This window comes from Schistocerca gregaria, chromosome 2, assembly GCF_023897955.1.
Source record: "Schistocerca gregaria isolate iqSchGreg1 chromosome 2, iqSchGreg1.2, whole genome shotgun sequence".
Lineage (NCBI taxonomy): Eukaryota > Metazoa > Arthropoda > Insecta > Orthoptera > Acrididae > Schistocerca > Schistocerca gregaria.
In genome coordinates, this window is record NC_064921.1 from 186,050,091 (window position 1) to 186,065,793 (window position 15,703).

Sequence of the window (15,703 nt, forward strand, 5' to 3'; positions counted from 1 at the left end):
ACGAGGGCTAGTGTGCCGGCCAGACGGAATGTCCTTTTTAGGCGGTTTTCCACATTCCTCTAGGTGAATACTGGGCTGGTCCCCACGTCCCGCCTAAGTTACACGACTCAGACATTTGAAACACATCCAAGCTTTTCCATGATTTACACTGGACACAGACAGATGGGGTACCCTGATTCCATCCCGGGTGGTACGGGGTGGCGGCAGGAAGGGCATCCGGCCACCCCTTCACATTAACATGTCAAATCCGATTTAACCACGCCAACTCCGCGCAAAATGTGGGACAAAGGCGCAAGTGATAGATAGATAGATATACCTACGTTTACATACACACTGGGCAACCAATTGTATATGCATAGAGGAGAGTAATTTGTACAGGAGCACTAAATTAAACATGTCGTTCTTAGCTAAGACTATTGCCCATAAGAATACGATTTCATGTTCTATGTTACCTGGAGACACTATTTTGCTACTGTACGTTAACACGTTTATCTACATCTACATGATTACTCTGAAATTCAAAATTAACTGCCTGGCAGAGGGTTCATCTAACCACCTTCCAGCAATTTCTTTACTGTTCCACTCTCGAACTATGCACGGAAAAAACGAGTACTTAAATCTTTCTGTGCGAGCCCTGATTTATTTATTATGATGATTATTCCTCCCGATGAAGGTCGGCGCCAACATAATACACTCCTGGAAATTGAAATAAGAACACCGTGAATTCATTGTCCCAGGAAGGGGAAACTTTATTGACACATTCCTGGGGTCAGATACATCACATGATCACACTGACAGAACCACAGGCACATAGACACAGGCAACGGAGCATGCACAATGTCGGCATTAGTGCAGTGTATATCCACCTTTCGCAGCAATGCAGGCTGCTATTCTCCCATGGAGACGATCGTAGAGATGCTGGATGTAGTCCTGTGGAACGGCTTGCCATGCCATTTCCACCTGGCGCCTCAGTTGGACCAGCGTTCGTGCTGGACGTGCAGACCGCGTGAGACGACGCTTCATCCAGTCCCAAACATGCTCAATGGGGGACAGATCCGGAGATCTTGCTGGCCAGGGTCGTTGACTTACACCTTCTAGAGCACGTTGGGTGGCACGGGATACATGCGGACGTGCATTGTCCTGTTGGAACAGCAAGTTCCCTTGCCGGTCTAGGAATGGTAGAACGATGGGTTCGATGACGGTTTGGATGTACCGTGCACTATTCAGTGTCCCCTCGACGATCACCAGAGGTGTACGGCCAGTGTAGGAGATCGCTCCCCACACCATGATGCCGGGTGTTGGCCCTGTGTGCCTCGGTCGTATGCAGTCCTGATTGTGGCGCTCACCTGCACGGCGCCAAACACGCATACGACCATCATTGGCACCAAGGCAGAAGCGACTCTCATCGCTGAAGACGACACGTCTCCATTCGTCCCTCCATTCACGCCTGTCGCGACACCACTGGAGGCGGGCTGCACGATGTTGGGGCGTGAGCGGAAGACGGCCTAACGGTGTGCGGGACCGTAGCCCAGCTTCATGGAGACCGTTGCGAATGGTCCTCGCCGATACCCCAGGAGCAACAGTGTCCCTAATTTGCTCGGAAGTGGCGGTGCGGTCCCCTACAGCACTGCATAGGATCCTACGGTCTTGGCGTGCTTCTATGCGTCGCTGCGGTCCGGTCCCAGGTCGACGGGCACGTGCACCTTCCGCCGACCACTGGCGACAACATCGATGTACTGTGGAGACCTCACGCCCCACGTGTTGAGCAATTCGGCGGTACGTCCACCCGCCCTCCCGCATGCCCACTATACGCCCTCACTCAAAGTCCGTCAACTGCACATACGGTTCACGTCCACGCTGTCGCGGCATGCTACCAGTGTTAAAGACTGCGATGGAGCTCCGTATGCCACGGCAAACTGGCTGACACTGACGGCGGCGGTGCACAAATGCTGCGCAGCTAGCGCCATTCGACGGCCAACACCGCGGTTCCTGGTGTGTGCGCTGTGCCGTGCGTGTGATCATTGCTTGTACAGCCCTCTCGCAGTGTCCGGAGCAAGTGTGGTTGGTCTGACACACCGGTGTCAATGTGTTCTTTTTTCCATTTCCAGGAGTGTATTTTAACAAACGAGGGAGGAATTTGGTGAACGAAATTTCACGAGAAGATCCTTCCATATTGAAAAGCACCTGTGTTTTAATGATTGCGGTATCATTACACGTGTCATGTCCGTCCCATATTTCTCCATGATATAAAACGAGCTGCCCTTCTCTGAACTTTTCTGTGTCCTCCTTCATTCCCATCTTATGCGGATCCGACGTCATACAGTAGTAGTCCAGAACAGGATCGACAAGAGTGGTGTAAGCAGCCTCTTTAGAAGAGCTGCTGCACTTTCTAAGTGTTCTGCTAATTAATCGAAGTTCTGATTTGATTTCACCACAATATTATAGATGTAGACGTTGGAATTTAAGTCACACGTAATTGTAATCACTAAGCATTTAGTTTTATAGTCTTCACGTTTGTGTGATTTATCAAGTAAACGATATTTAGTGAGCTTCTTTTAGTACTTATCTGGACGACTTCACACTTTTCATTATTTAGAGTCAGTTGTCACTTTTCGCGTCTTATAGGTAGATGGTCTAAATCATTTTGCAATTGGTTTTGATCATCTGATGACTTTACAAAACCATAACTGTCGTCATTATCTACAAACAATACCAGTTCAAACACAAGTGGTAAAATGGCATTGAGTAATATCGGACTCAACTTCTTAGGTCATCAGTCCCCCAGAACTTAGAACTACTTTAACCTATCTAACCTAAGGACAATCCACACATCCATGCCCGAGGCAGGATTCAAACATGCGACCGCGGCGGTCGCGAGGTTCCAGACTGTAGCGCCTAGAACCGCTCGGCCACTTAGGGCGGGTATGGCTGTATCCCAGCTGGCCGTTCAAACACAGAATATGTTTCAAACTCCTACTGCAGATTGTCTCCTGTGTCGTTTGTGTAGATAGAAACAGCAGAGGGCCTATACACTGCCTCGCGGAACGCCAGATTTTACTTCTTAGTCGCTGACTTTCCTTCTATTACTGCGAACTGTGATGTCAGTTATTACGAATTGTGATCTTTCTAATAGGAACTCACAAACCGAGTCATACAACATAGTCAATAATCTATAGGACGCAATTTGATTAGAAATCGCTTGAGAGGAACGGTTTCAAAAAGTTTCTCGAAATCTAGAGAAACTGGATTCAGTTGGACATCTCCTGACCGTAACACTCATTACTTTTTGAGAAGCTCAAACACAGGATACGTTTCAGACTCCTACAGCTTCGACATTATTCGCTCGAAACGAGAGAGAATCTCTTCCCATCCAAAGCGACACACATAGTTGGTTTCGATATGAGCCACGTTCCGCAGGTGGGAACATCCTGTGCTGTTCATGGCATCCTGAAACACCCATTCCACACCTGGAATGACTCTCCCGGTGTGCACAGAGAGTGAACAAGGATTCCTGCCCTTCCTTGTCAGTCATATCTCTACGGCGAGCGATTACGCGCCATTACGCTCGAAACTACGAGTAAACCCACATTCCCTGAGGGCCCAGAGCCAGCGGGACAAGAGGCCGCCTCTGAAACAGGGCGAGCCAGAGTCTATGGCTCATGGACTTCGTCAGCCGCGGATAGCGCCCGAAACCTCGTTGTCAGACGAAGTGTGGCAGTGATATGAAACGCCAATCGGTACTCTCAGAGTTCGAATACGCAGGACATTAGCATTCATATGGGCAAAACGAGTACAGTGCGCTTAGATTCACGGTAAGATGCGGGCGTTTCATGGAGTAATGGACCAAATAAAATGTCGCATCCAGCCATAGTGAAGCGGTACCAACAATTTCATCAAGGCCACACTGACGTGTGCATGCTGACTGAGTAGGAAGCTCATCAACAGGGACCACGGACATCTGAGTCTCCGCAATCGAGGAACTGATTCACGGCAGTCGCAGATTTTGCGACAATGAGGACGTCCACACAGTGGTTCTTGAATGACCCCGTAACAAAGAAGCGAATTTATATCTCCAACGAATTTAACAATTGAAATTTGCAACGGCTGTTTATGGAGACATGGTGACTGTGTTGTACTTCATTTTTACGTGTCTGTGTAACTGTGACGTGCACACCAGCATTCAATAAAATTTACTTGGCTTGACGGATTAATGTGTAACTTATGATTTGGAGCCGCCTCGTTTTAGCAAATAATACGTTTGACATTAGATCCTCCTGAGTTTTCAGTAGCGTACGATTCACCAACAGAAAAGCACCTCCTTTTCTTCTTACTGTAAAAAGTCTGCAATTTAAAACAAGTCAGTATCACTGCTGCGTCATCACTGCAAAAAGTTAGCCTCCGGCTACCCCTAGCAACCTGCAACGCACAGATATCACCATGCGATGAGAGTTGTATGGCGCCCTTGTAGCGTATTCGTGCCTCCGGAACGTTTCAACGTAGCCGCTCCGCGCTGCAGCAGGGTCTGATTAATGAATTAATGGCTATTGGAATACCAGCAAGGAGAGCGAATAACGAAAATTTACTAATGTGCGTATACAGTGTACAGTTGGACAAAATAAAACGATTACTGACGCACCACTGACCCTTGTTAATTAACGTCACAGAAGATGCTGGAAATAGCTACTGTCCACGTCTATGAAGAGCTGTGCTCGACTTATCGACATCTGAAACGTATGTAGCATATCTGCGTGAGGGGTGGCAGCATTATCATTTTCGGTGCTCGGCTGTAGCTCCTCCAGTCTGTGAGATTTTTTGAGTGCATTTGATGCTGCAATTAGTGCTACAGGGAAAGAGATCAGGCGACCGAGGTGGCCAGGAGGTTGCACTGCCTCTGATCATTGTCTTGTGGGAAAAGTGTCAAGGTGGAGTGCACCGTTGCATCGTATTTCTAAAAAGAGCTATACAGTCGTTCATTTTTTGTGAGTTGATCCACATTTGAATTAAACTGTTTCTGGGCATACTGGTTAGCATTAACGGTCTAATGGGAGAATGGTTTTACGATGCGGACATTAGACATTACACTACAAACACCAGTCTTGAGATTGTGAAACGGCTCTTCTAAACACTAATTGGGAGCTTCTGGGGCATGTTCTGTGAGTTCACATACCATGAAAAGCTGAAACAGGCATCATATGAAGAAAAGAAAGACTGAGAATCCAGAAGTCCTCATTCCACTTCAGGCAGAGACCGATTAGTGAATTGAGACAACGGTTGCCAGAATTTTCTGTGACGGGAACTTCTCCTGCTTATTAATATGCGGCAATTCTGTGTCAGTCCTCAGTTTTCGGGGCAGGTTTAGTTTTCCAGTTTGAGGTTTTATCTGAGCCTTCAACTTTCCTTGTGGATGTGAGAACAGTCTGCATCAGTTGACCTCCCTGATAGACAGATTACTCCCCATGGTCTCACATGCCTCTAATGAAAAAGATTCATGCAACGGATAATTAATAAGACATAGATGGCCCAGCAAACATGAGACATGGGTACTATAATTCACACAAGCTAGGAAACAGGGTATTCATCTACACTCCTGGAAATTGAAATAAGAACACCGTGAATTCATTGTCCCAGGAAGGGGAAACTTTATTGACACATTCCTGGGGTCAGATACATCACATGATCACACTGACAGAACCACAGGCACATAGAAACAGGCAACAGAGCATGCACAATGACGGCACTAGTACAGTGTATATCCACCTTTCGCTGCAATGCAGGCTGCTTTCTCCCATGGAAAGGATCGTAGAGATGCTGGATGAAGTCCTGTGGAACGGCTTGCCATGCCATTTCCACCTGGCGCCTCAGTTGGACCAGCGTTCGTGCTGGACGTGCAAACCGCGTGAGACGACGCTTCATCCTGTCCCAAACATGCTCAATGGGGGACAGATCCGGAGATCTTGCAGGCCAGGGTAGTTGACTTGCACCTTCTAGAGCACGTTGGGTGGCACGGGATACATGCGGACGTGCATTGTCCTGTTGGAACAGCAAGTTCCCTTGCCGGTCTAGGAATGGTAGAACGATGGGTTCGATGACGGTTTGGATGTACCGTGCACTATTCAGTGTCCCCTCGACGATCACCAGAGGTGTACGGCCAGTGTAGGAGATCGCTCCCCACACCATGATGCCGGGTGTTGGCCCTGTGTGCCTCGGTCGTATGCAGTCCTGATTGTGGCGCTCACCTGCACGGCGCCAAACACGCATACGACCATCATTGGCACCAAGGCAGAAGCGACTCTCATCGCTTGAGACGACACGTCTCCATTCGTCCCTCCATTCACGCCTGTCGCGACACCACTGGAGGCGGGCTGCACGATGTTGGGGCGGCGTGAGCGGAAGACGGCCTAACGGTGTGCGGGACCGTAGCCCAGCTTCATGGAGACGGTTGCGAATGGTCCTCGCCGATACCCCAGGAGCAACAGTGTCCCTAATTTGCTGGGAAGTAGCGGTGCGGTCCCCTACGGCACTGCGTGGGATCCTACGGTCTTGGCGTGCATCCGTGCGTCGCTGCGGTCCGGTCCCAGGTCGACGGGCACGTGCACCTTCCGCTGACCACTGGCGACAACATCGATGTACTGTGGAGACCTCACGCCCCACGTGTTGAGCAATTCGGCGGTACGTCCACCCGGCCTCCCGTATGCCCACTATACACCCTCGCTCAAAGCCCGTCAACTGCACATACGGTTCACGTCCACGCTGTCGCGGCATGCTACCAGTGTTAAAGACTGCGATGGAGCTCCGTATGCCACGGCAAAATGGCTGACACTGACGGCGGCGGTGCACAAATGCTGCGCAGCTAGCGCCATTCGACGGCCAACACCACGGTTCCTGGTGTGTCCGCTGTGCCGTGCGTGTGATAATTGCTTGTACAACCCTCTCGCAGTGTCCGGAGCAAGTATGGTGGGTCTGACACACCGGTGTCAATGTGTTCTTTTTTCCATTGCTAGGAGTGTAATTACGAAATGAAACAGTGCTCTACTCTATATTTACCTCCGGCTTGTCACAGTATCCACGGTTGAGATACATGAGTTTGATCATAACAAATACAGTAATGAGAAAGTAACTAGAAATGTAACACGTGATTATGTCGTCAAGAATGGGATAAAGCAGGTGGATACACATAATTTATCGATAGTCAAATCCGTGACGATTTCTTAGCGATTGCCTATGCCTATGAAAGAAAGAAACAACTAAAATTTCAGAGTGATTCCTCTTGAGCCTCCTGACACTCATGGAGCCACTGGATTCTAAAACGTATTAGGTCTAACCACGTGCACTCTCGCACTCTGATAGCCGACGCTGTGACCTCTCACCATACACAGGTTTCCGATGAGAGAAGTGACCATCGTGCTCTGCCGCAGATTGTGACAAACAAGATGAAGTCTTCTTCCTTGAGAACTGAAGTCTTCATCCTATCGACAACCATGACGAAGTGTTGTGTCTTGAGCCAAAGAGGAGACTAGGAGTCACCAAACTCACGTAAAGCGGCGACTAAGAGGCGGCGAAAGGCGAAAATAACTTCTGGTCATGAAGCAGGCCAGCCATTTCTCATAGCATGGAAGGAAGTTTACCTATCTTCGACTGTCTTCAGTTAAAACTTCCGGGATGATAGGCCGTCGTCGATGCATAAAGGTCTCTCCTCACGTTTCGTCTCCGACTGCGGGAGACATCCTCCGAGGTAAAGTGCCGCCCGAAGTTTTAAGTGAAGACAATACTGGCCGTCAAAGCCTACATTGTATCTGTGTGTGTCACATATTTTACGTGGAAATTAAGTCCTCGGTGATAAACGAAGTTCCTTTGAATTTTGCTTTAATCGAGATGCCCCTTACTCGTAAAAATCGCAACTTTCTGACAACTGTTGGCGTTCTTCAAGCCACTGAAGTATTTGTGTTACTGCTGGCTTGGAGACATACCATAAAAAGCGCAAAGAATTATTCGAAACTGGCAAGAAGGTACCTGGTCGTCGCTGGCTGCTGACAACAGTAAGTGTTAGGAGATAGTCTTCCAGAATGGTCCCGCAATGTATGCAGATTCACAATATTCAAATTAGAGATCACTCTCGACATGAGTAATCAACTGATCTTAAATGTGCACGTGATTGTTAGTTGCAATAGTATAAAAATGGCTTTCATACTATTGGGAAGTAAGGAATTGTTTTGAAAGCGAAGTGGGCCATATGGCCAGTGACACGAACGCCGGAATCGATGCACACACCATTGAGCTTTTTTGGAGAAGCGGCCACGCTTGGTGTCAGTTGCACAATGGCTAGAAACCGGCACGACCTTTTCTGGCTCCCTGCGAAACCGCTGCAAGAATTCAGCAACAGGGAGAGCTTCCCGTCATTTTGAAAACGCTTTATGAGATGGAGTGCGGAAACTCCTTCGTTGCCTACCGAACGTAGAAATGACTTTTGTGAAGGACACTAGAAAGTAATGACGGGCAAGTGATAAGTGTGTCCCATAGGACACTACCGAAAGCGCAGGTTTTTCACAAAAACTTTGTTTGAGAATATAGGAAGGTCAGACTTGCTTCATATGGAACTTCTTCCCAGACTGATTGAGAACATGAAAATGCCAAAAGGAAGCTCCATTATTTGCTGATGACAGACAGAGCGAGGAAGGAATTTTATCTTAGCAAACTCTTAGAATAGTTTCACTGGTTAAGGAAGCTAAACATAGTCAAGGGAAAGGGACGTTTGCTTTCACACACACCTTCTTAGTAGTCGGATCTAGAGTCAGGGGTAGCTAGTAACTAAAATCGTGCTAAAGTGATGCTTCATTGACAGATGCCGTAACATATAGCAAACAGCATTTATTTGCTGCTCCTCACGTCCTGGTTTTCTTGCAGAACTCATTTGCAGATTTTCAACTTGTGGTGCCATCTTAAATGGAAGGGCGCTGGCGTTAACGCAGAGTGAGGTGGCAGCACTTCTGCCACCAACAAAAACAATATGTAAGACCGAGCAGCGTATGGGTGAGATGTAGGAAGAATTATATTGTTTCACACCTTTAATATCTGAAAACTGCAGTCTTATGATTCGCCGTAAAAGTCATGAAGTTTGCTTCTAAATTATACGACAGAATACCTTTATGAAACATTATTCAGAATTAAACATTTTTATCGTAACTATGAATAAATAAACGACATGGCTACTAACAGAGTTTCGTTCACTTTAGAAACAGCATACATTTTTATTACATAAACTCCTTCACAAGGCCCGGAGCCCGTTACCTACATCCCTGCGGCTTAGATAGTCCCCTGAAAGGAACTTTATTTAATTTCTATAATAATGGGCGAGTTCACCGACGAGTGTAATATTTTTTAAATTGCCAGCACTTTAATCCACATTGACACAGATTCAGATTAATTTATTTTACGATGATTCCTGCTCCTCAGAACGAAAGGAATTGTCGGCAGGTATTATGATTTACCCATATCTCGATTGTAGACGTCTGCGATGTGAAATGTCCGATAAGCGTTGACGTCCCGGCTGTTAAAATTTTCAAGCCCTGGAACTTTGTCGACTTTAGGTGTCTTTCTAATACTGGATGGTCCATCTGCCTTGGCTCATCATGCTCTCAACTGAACTGCAGAAAAATTCATGTTCAACTTCCACCAAGAGAAAGGAATTAATATGACGTTAGATGGCTACGCTCAGCAGTCACTAATTTATTCATTAAATTTGTTAATTATATTTTCTGAAAATATGGGAGATAAAATCAGGAAGTACTGATTAGCAATCAAATTATCATTAGCATATTCGCGCTGGTCTGGTAATGTAGGTACTGTACTTCTCTGCAACGTCAGTTGTAAGAAATGCAAATTTTTGGGGGGGATACAGGGTGCACAAATTTGGTACTGCTACTTCGGCCGCTCAGCTGCTCATCCATTTCATGACAGATATGGATATGTTACAGAAGGCTGCTTAAGGACTATACTGGAACTCATCAGTCATAGTGGGCGACAACTGCTGAACTTCCACTCTCTCAGCCGTTCGTGGTCAGATGTTTTTAATAGGTGTGAGATATGGAGAAGGTGCTCACTAAGGCAACTATATATCGAAGCACACCAGGACAGCACGGGCAATATGTGGTCTTGTGTTACTTTTATAATGTCTCAGAGACCTCCATAATTGGGCACTGCCATCTCAGAAATGTAAATCCATTTGACGACAGATACACCCGTCTCTGCTTCAAGTCTACGCCTGAACTCATCAATTGTAGTGGCTGCTAATCTCTCGGCAACACATTACAAGATGATTTCAGTCAGGGAGGGATCTGCAAAATGTGCTGAGCATTGCAACACTGGAACATCCTATGTATTGAGAAACATCGGAACGACATTTGCAAAATGTGATCAATGTGTTGCCTTTATAGCGCCCTGGGCATTGGACACTGTGTTGGGTGTCAACGAGAGGTGGTATAAACTAGGATGTGGCTGAGTCACAACTCCTGGATGCAGGTGAGTAGTGTCTCGGTGTATGACGGTCTATGAGATGCAAGGGGGCGCCAGTGAAACAGAATTAACACAGCAAACATCTGCTGCTGACAGATGCACAGTTGGTTTTCTCAGGCGGCTTTTAGCGGTGGTTCAGGAGCGGCGTGCCCTGCACCAGAAATGCACCAGTACGTCTTCGTAGCATGCCGTCTTATCCTGCGGCAGAAGCAGAACTGCACGGTCAGCGCCGAGGCCTGCGAGGAAAACAGGCCGCGGCGCGTACGTCAAGCAGGTAGGCCAGAGCTCGCTCGATCATCTCAGCAGACAAACTACATTTCTACATCTGTTGAAACGCCTGGTTAAATACGCAGGGCAGAACAGGTAGTTGTAATTGCGGAAAGGGGTCAAAAATGAGTCGCTGTCAGTTATACTCGATCACATATAACTTTATTTAGGCCTCGTATTCTCTGAACATTATTTCGTGCTTATTGTTCATGAGCCCACTCGAACAATAAACAATTGCGAAATCACCTCTAGGCAAAAAGTAATCCTTAGCTAACAACGAACGTCAAAACGGATACGGGAATTAGTGAAAACATGGTGTGGTGTACGTACTGTAAGACCTTAGGTACTCACACCATCAGATTATTTGACTTGTCACTCTAGAGAAATAGGCGAGTGTCAGCAATATTTCTCGTGGTCTTATCGTGGCGTGTATATCTTCTGCCGTTAGGTCAGACGATAGAAATGCCACTTGTACGCTTAGAGTAGCAGATTGACGGTGACCAACTTTAAATAGAACTTGATTAATTTTCACACACATTTATTAAAATAATAATAATCATAGACATTATGTAACTTGATTGTGTATGCTGTTTACAATTGACAATCTGAAGTTCCTTTGATCTTGGTACGTTAATCTTATTCTCACATATCTCTGATACTTGACAAAGTGTCTAGTCATTCATCTTCATGGCTATGTACAGGAACATGATAATCTTATTAGGCACAGACTGAAACGTGACTACAGACTGGTACAGACTAATGCAGACTAATCCAGACTGGTACCGACTGATGCAGACAAATGCAGACTGACTAATCGGAGGTCTGTACACTCGTTATAATACCTCGAGCGTTCAGGTATCACTGCGAGAGTGTGATCCGCGAGGAGAAAAGGTTCTACGCTAGCACCAATCTCACTGGCTGCGTTACATATTAATACGCGGATCGGCGGAAGCAGAGTTTGGCCCGTCTCTAAGACAGCGCCATCTCGTAGTGCGGAGACAGACGAGCGCTGGTTGTCATAGAGAAACAGAAGAGTGTAATTTCCAAATCCTCCAAAACTAAACGCGAAATATATCTATTCAGAAAAGAAGATAAAAATTCATTTGACGATTTTCTGAGAGAGAATCTCCACTGTTTCCATATTAACAGTGTAAGTGTAGACCAGACGTGACGTCAATTCAAAATGTTCAAATATGTGTGAAATTTTATGGGACTGAATTGCTAAGGTCACCAGTCCAGAAGCTTACACACTACTTAATTTAAATTATCCTAAAGACAAACACACACACCCATGCCCGAGGGAGGACTCGAACCTCCACCGGGAACTGCCGCACAGCCCATGACTGCAGCGTCTCAGACTGCTCGGCTGATCCCACGCGGCGTGCCGTCAATTCATAGAAACATTATCGGCAGCAATACAGAGACTTACAGTAAATAAATTAACGACCGACGCTGCGGACTTTAACTGCGAGATGCTTACAATAGTTCACACAATGAAACTATGTCTCGAAACCTGGCAGAAAATCCAAAGAGATTCTGGTCGTACTGTATGCAAAGCACTCTAGCGGCAAGACACAGCCAATGGCCCCTTTGCGCGATAGCAATAGAAGTACTATCGACGACAGGGCTGCGCAGGCAGAATTAATAAACACAGTCTGTCTAAATTCCTTCACCACAGAAAACGAGGTAAATATTCCAGAATTCGAATCAAGAACACCTGCCAACATTAGTAACTTAGAAACAAGTATACTCGGAGTAGTGAAGCAACTTAAATCACTTAATAACTGCGCGGGGTAGTCTTGCCACGGTCCCCTCGTCGGAGGTTCGAGTTCTCCCTCTGGCACGTGTGTGTGTGTTGTCCCTAGCGTAGCTTAGTTTAAGTTAGATTAAGTAGTGTGGAAGCCTAGGAACCGATGAGCTCAGCTCTTAGGTGCCATAGGAACTTACCACAAATTTCCAATTTCACTTAATAAAAACAAGTCCTCCAGTCCAGAATGTATACCAGTTAGGTTCCTTTCAGAGTCTATCAATAGCTCAATACGTAACAGTCATATACAACCGCATGCTCAACGAAAGATAGGTACCTGAAGTTTGGGAAGTTGGACAGGTAACACTGCTGGTCAAGAATGTCAGTGGGACTAATCCATTAAATTACAGGAAAATGTCATTAACGTCGATATCAGCAGAATTTTGGTACATATACTGTGTTCGAACATTATGAATTACCTCGAAAGGATCAAGACGGATGTAGAAGAAAAATATCTTTGTCACACAACTAGTTCTTTACTCACACGAAGTGTTGACGATTGTTAACAAGGGATTTAAAATTGGTTCTGTGTTTCTATGTTTCTAGGATTTATACACTTTATTAGGTAGTGAAATAGCGTGCTTATGGAAATTGTCTGAGTCATGTGACTGGATTCGTGATCTCATGTCAGAGAGGTCACAGTTCGCAATAACTGAAGGAAAGTCATGGAGTAGAATATAACTGGTTTCTGATATACAATTTCCCAAGCTAGTGTTATATGCCCTCTGCTCTTCCTTACCTATATAAATGATTTAGGAGACAATCTAAGCAACCATCTTTGCTTGTTTGTAAATGATGCCGTCGTTTACCGTCCACAAAAGTTATCAGAAGATCAATAACAATGCCAAAACAATTTAGATAAGATATCTGCAAAATGCGAAAATTGGCAATTGGCCATAAGTAATGAAAAATGTGACGTCATGCACATGAGAGCTATGAGTGCTAAAAGCATTCCGTTAAACTTCGGTTACACGATAAATCAATCAAATCTAAAAACCGTTAATTCAACTAAATACCTCGGAATTAGAATTATGGGCAATTTGAATTGGAAAGAACCCAAAAAAATGTTATGGGGAAGGCGAAACAAAGACTCCGATATACTGGTAGAAAACTTAGAAGATGCAACAGGTGTACTAGACAGATCGTCAACTACTCTGGTCCGTCCTGTTTCGGAGTGCTGCTGCTCGATCTGGGGTCCTCACTAGACAGGATTAACGGAATGCATGGAGAAACTTCAAAGAAGGGCACCACGTTTTGTATCACCAAGAAATAGGGGAGAAAGTGTGTCGCACCTGATGCAGGATTTGGGGTGGACTTCATTATAAAAAAAAATGGCGTTTCTCTTTGATGCGAGAGCTTCTCAAAAAATCTGAATCACTCAATTTCTCCTCCAAATGCGAAAATATTTTTTTCACAGTGACATATATAGGGAGAAACGGTCATCATCATAAAATGAAGAAAATCAGAGTTCGAACGAAAAGATATAGGTGTTCATTTTTTCGGTGCGCTGTTCGAGAGTGGAATAATAGCGAATTATTGTGAGGGAGAGTCGATGAACCCTTTTCCAGGCACTGAAGTGTGATTTGTAGTGAGTCCATGTAGAGGTAGATATAGAACGTTGCTGCACTTGCATATATGATTTACTCTAGGCGAAGAATGATACGTTTCTTTGATTCCTCTCCTGTCGGAAGTGTGTGTGTATGTGTATGTGTTTGTGAGGGGGGGGGGGGGGGGAAGTGAGCTGGTCGTGAGAGGGGCGAGGACGAGAGATGGGAACACGTAGGGCAGGAACATTGTTGAACGTGATCGTTTTTGTGGTCTAAGTGTTACAGTGCGGGGTGACAAATACTGCACTCCAAATCTACACTCGTGGAAATGGAAAAAAGAACACATTGACACCGGTGTGTCAGACCCACCATACTTGCTCCGGACACTGCGAGAGGGCTGTACAAGCAATGATCACACGCACGGCACAGCGGACACACCAGGAACCGCGGTGATGGCCGTCGAATGGCGCTAGCTGCGCAGCATTTGTGCACCGCCGCCGTCAGTGTCAGCCAGTTTGCCGTGGCGTACGGAGCTCCATCGCAGTCTTTAACACTGGTAGCATGCCGCGACAGCGTGGACGTGAACCGTATGTGCAGTTGACGGACTTTGAGCGAGGGCGTATAGTGGGCATGCGGGAGGCAGGGTGGACGTACCGCCGAATTGCTCAACACGTGGGGCGTGAGGTCTCCACAGTACATCGATGTTGTCGCCAGTGGTCGGCGGAAGGTGCACGTGCCCGTCGACCTGGGACCGGACCGCAGCGACGCACAGATGCACGCCAAGACTGTAGGATCCTACGCAGTGCCGTAGGGGACCGCACCGCCACTTCCCAGCAAATTAGGGACACTGTTGCTCCTGGGGTATCGGCGAGGACCATTCGCAACCGTCTCCATGAAGCTGGGCTACGGTCCCGCACACAGTTAGGCCGTCTTCAGCTCACGCCCCAACATCGTGCAGCCCGCCTCCAGTGGTGTCGCGACAGGCATGAATGGAGGGACGAATGGAGACGTGTCGTCTTCAGCGATGAGAGTCGCTTCTGCCTTGGTGCCAATGATGGTTGTATGCGTGTTTGGCGCCGTGCAGGTGAGCGCCACAATCAGGAGTGCATACGACCAAGGCACACAGGGCCAACACCCGGCATCATGGTGTGGGGAGCGATCTCCTACACTGGCCGTACACCTCTGGTGATCGTCGAGGGGACACTGAATAGTGCACGGTACATCCAAACCGTCATCGAACCCATCGTTCTACCATTCGTAGACCGGCAAGGGAACTTGCTGTTCCAACAGGACAATGCACGTCCGCATGTATCCCGTGCCACCCAACGTGCTCTAGAAGGTGTAAGTCAACTACCCTGGCCAGCAAGATCTCCGGATCTGTCCCCCACTGAGCATGTTTGGGAGTGGATGAAGCGTCGTCTCACGCGGTCTGCACGTCCAGCACGAACGCTGGTCCAACTGAGGCGCCAGGTGGAAATGGCATGGCAAGCCGTTCCACAGGACTACATCCAGCATCTCTACGATCGTCTCCATGGGAGAATAGCAGCCTGCATTGCAGCGAAAGTTGGATATA